A 4522-nucleotide genomic window follows, 5' to 3' on the forward strand; every position below is an offset into this window, starting at 1 on the left:
TTAGTAGGTTGTAGGAGTAATATAGTTCCCTCTGGTTTTCAAAACTAGCTAGGCATTATCAACTCTCGCATTGTCTCACCCCTGCACCACAGTTTTCCCACTTAAAGTGCCTCATTTCCCCCCTTTCTCCCTTAACAATACCCTTCTCCTATGGTCCTATCTCTCTTGATCTCCTTTTTTCCCCTTATCCCTTAGGTTCCTTGTATACCCCTCCCTCCCCCCTCCCTTAAACTTACCCAATTTTTGTCCGTATCTCCCTTATTAAGGCCTGTTTCCTATTGTTCTTCTCTTTCAGGTTCGTTCTTTTCCTTTACCTCCCTGTTTCCTTTCCATTATCCTGGTGCCTATAGTTATGTCTGGATACATACTCACTTATCAGGGTCTGGTTCTAGAATCCACATATGGGGGAGAACATATGTAGATTTTTTTCTGACTCTGTGTTACCTCACTTAGTATAAGAGTTTCTAGTTCCATCCATTTACTTGCAAATTTCATGATTTCATCTTTCTTTACTGCCGAGTAAAACCCCATTGTATAAATGAACCACATTTTCATTATCCACTCATCAATTGAGGGACACTTAGGTTGCTTCCATCTCTTAGCTATTGTGAAAAGAGCAGCAACAAACATTGATGTACAAGTGTCTCTGCAATAGGACGAGTTCTTTGGGTATATGCCAAGGAGTGGTATAACTGGGTCAAATGGTAGGTTCATTTGTAGTTTTTTAAGAGTTCTCCACACTGCTTTCCATAGGGGTTGAACAAGTTTGCAGCCCCACCAGCAGTGAATGAGTGTTCCCCTTTCCCCACATCCCCTCCAACATTTGGTATCATTTGTTCTCTTGATCTTAGCTAGTCTGACTGGGGTAAAATGAAATCTTAAAGTGGTTTTAATTTGCATTTCCCTAATTATTAGTGATGTTGAACATCTTTTAAGATGTTTCATAGCCATTTTTACTTCCTCTTTTGAGAACTCTATGTTCAACTCCTTCACCCGTCTTTTAATTGGGTTACTTCTTGTCTTGATTCTCTGTTTTTTGAGTTCATTATATATTCTGGTTATTAAACCTCTTTGGGTTGTGTCACTGGTGAAGATTTTTTCCCATTCTATGGGTTTTCTGATCGCTTCCCTGGTTGCCTCCTTTGATGTACAGAAGCTTTTTACTTTAATGAGGTCCCACTTGTTAATTCTTGCCCTTGTTTCCTGGGCTATTGGTGTCTGGTTTAGAAAGTCCTTTCCTACACCTATATCTTGTAGGTTTTTCCCAATATTTTGTTCTAACAGTTTCAGAGTTTTAGGCTTTACATTGAGGTCTCTGATCCATTTGGAATTGACTGTTGTGCAGGGTGAAAGATAGGGGTTTAATTTCATTCTTCTACAGGTGGAGATCCAGTTTTGCCAGCGCCATTTGCTGAACATGCTGTCTTTCTTCCAGTGAATAAACTTGGCCCCTTTGTCAAATATCAGGTGGCTGAAATTGTATTTACTCATATATGGGTCTTCAATTTTGTTCCATTGGTCTATGGGTCTATTTCTGTGCCAGTACCATGTTGTTTTTATGACTATAGCTCTGTAATACAGCTTAAAATTTGGTATAGTAATTCCCCCAACATTGCTCTTAGTGCACAGGGTTGTTTCGGCTATCTGAGGTCTTTTGTGCTTCCATATGAATCTTAGGATAGTTTATTCCATTTCTGTGAAAAATGTCATGGGGATTTTGATTGGCATTGCGTTGAATCTTTGTATGACTTTTGGTAGGATGGTCATTTTCACAAAATTAATTCTTCCAATCCTTGAGCATGGGAGGTCCTTCCATCTTCTGAGGTCTTCCTCAATCTCTTTCTTTAAAGACTTAAAATTTTCGTTGTAGAGGTCTTTAATGTCTTTGGTCAGGTTTATTACAAGATGTTTTTGAGTTCCATGTGCTATATTATCTCTAGGGTGTTCTCACTGTACTCCTCTAGAGGACTATTGGTATTTGGTGGGGATATATTATTTTGTTTTTTTGTGTTATTATTCTTTCTCTGTGACTTTGACATGATTACTGAACTTGTAGTTTCTTATTCTTGTGTGAGAGTCAAGCCTTCAAGTTTAGGTCTGCTTCTTTTTGTGAACTTTATGTGTCTTTGTGGTTTACTTTTTGGGCATGAAAGGCTGGTTCCTCTAAGCTTCCAGTTCTCTCTTTTGATTTTATATTGGAGTGGCCAGATTGCTTTTGTCTTCAGGAGTTCCCACGGAGGCCCAAGTCAGATAAGGATCAGATGCTCTCAGGCTTTCTTCTAAGGTCTGGATCCCTTCAGGATAGATTTTGACCTCAGGAATTTGGGGGTTGGACTGACCTGGGAGCTGGGCCTGGGAAAGATGCTGGTCTAGGGCAGCTGGTGGCCATGCCACCCAGAGATGCAAAGGAAGATGGGGGCAGGAGCCAGCCCCAAGGGCCCCTGGGGACTGCACTGAGGAGCTGGGTTCATCTGGATGAGAAGGACCAGGAAGAGGGAAGGTCAGCCCCAACATCCAGGAAAGAGGCTGGTGGGTTGTGCAGACCCAGGGAGGCAGAGGGAGGTGAGGGTGGGGCCATGCCCAGAGCACCCCTGGGGACCTGAGAAGGAACTGAGTTGGTTTGGATGCAGGATCAAGAAGCAGTGGTGGTTCCCCAGGTGTCTGGGGCGCCAAGACAAGGAATGGGACAGGACCCTGGCTAGGTGGTGAGACCGGTGGGGGAGATGGGTGGGAGAGTGAGTGAGGCTGGGGGAGTCAAGGTGTCGAGGGCCCAATCGACTTACCCCAGAGAGTGAAGCCTGTGGGTCGGAGAGGGGTCAGTTTGTCAGTTTTTACAGAAATTTGTATGAATGTTAGTCAAGCCATTATTGCATTAGTAGGCATTGCTTGGTGTGTCCATAGTGTGTAGCACTTGGGGTCCATTGTTGAGCAGAATCATAGGGGATCCTTTCTTCCCCAAACATCTGCATAGCACCTTGTGGCACTATGAAAGCCATCCTTCCAGTGGCATGGAGTTTTTAGTTTAGTCTTGGCGCCATCTCTTTCTCTCTTGCACTCACATCATGCAGGGTCTTCAGCAACATGTCTTACCGACCTTTCTAGTGGCAATAGCCTTGGTTAACTTGAGGACTTCTAGGTTCTCTCTGACCAACAGCTTGTGGGGGGCAACCCACCCCTGGTACTATAGTTTTTCTTAACATTTGTACAGTTTTGGGAGCCTCTGTTTTTATTTTTATGCAGGATTAGGTGTTGTAGGCTTTTCCCAATCATTTTGGTGGATATTACTTGTGTCTTACCCAACCATAAAGCTCCCAAGAATCTTACAGCTATAGCTGGCCTTTGTTTCTTCAGGTGTATTGATTTCTTTCAAATGGGTTTCACATCTGTAAAGCACTCAAAGGTTGACATCATATATTAAATCAATCTTAGACAAGGTCTAACACAGCATGGAAAGGTTTTATGCATTTGTATTAATTGCTTTCTCCATAGATCTCTGTTAGGTACCATAGTATGGGTAAGAGGCATTAGTTTGGTTAGTTCTTTAGTTATCCTTTTGGAGTCATTCTGCATTCTAAGGATTTTACATGTAGTCTCTTATCCTTGATACATTTACGGATGCTGGCTTAAGTTGCCTGACTCTGTACCAGGCTAAGGAGGCAGAGAGTCTCTCTTGTCTCTGCTGCACTTGTTGGTTCCCTGAGTCAGGAAGGCCCTGGGTCTGCCTCCTGGCTGTAGCCATATCTGTCATTTCTCCATTGACCATACCTGGCTGCTGTGGGAGGCCTGGGTGGGAAAAAACTGCCTCCACTCCTAGCATAGCCTTTTTCAGGAGAGAAATATAACTTATTTAATATTTGGGGATCCTTAACCACCCCTGGGACAGTTTTTATCCTCTTAATGCCTTTTGTGAATGCTTCTTCAGGTTTTAAAGCCTTCCAGAAACTTCTTAGTACCGAATTTGGTTTTCTATCAACTTTTTCTTTGGGAATTTGGGCTCAACATAAATCTTGCCACATTTGTCTTTGAATAGTCCAAATGGACCATTTCTTCTGTCTGGTCTCTTTTATAGCTCTTGTAGATTGGTCTATTATTCTATAGACATGTTTTACACACTGGTTTGAGTCACTTAGATCTGCCAAAGCCTCCCTCACTTTACAGAGATCCTGTCCCATTAAAGGACTTAGTAAAACCATTAAAGCTCTATACCATTCCTGAGGTCCCAGTTGAATTAAGCTTTCCTTTACACAGCCCTATCTGGCCCAGCAAACTGGGCATTATATATTGATTTTCTCATACCTAGTTCTCTCAGTAATGCTTGTTCCTCTTTTATAGTTCTCCAGCCCTTGCTAATCATGGGAGTCTCCATTGGTGATGGCTATGTATCTTTAATACCGTGTACAAGCCATTCTATTAGGGACTGCTCCCTCCTGTATTGGCCTATGTTGAACAGCTTATGTCTCAAGGACAGATGAGTGGTTATATAACTCAGCTGTGAAGCTTCTAAAGGACTTAAATTGACATT

The sequence above is a fragment of the Nannospalax galili genome, unplaced genomic scaffold (genome assembly GCF_000622305.1).
Source record: "Nannospalax galili isolate Female #2095 unplaced genomic scaffold, S.galili_v1.0 scaffold547, whole genome shotgun sequence".
Taxonomy (NCBI): domain Eukaryota; kingdom Metazoa; phylum Chordata; class Mammalia; order Rodentia; family Spalacidae; genus Nannospalax; species Nannospalax galili.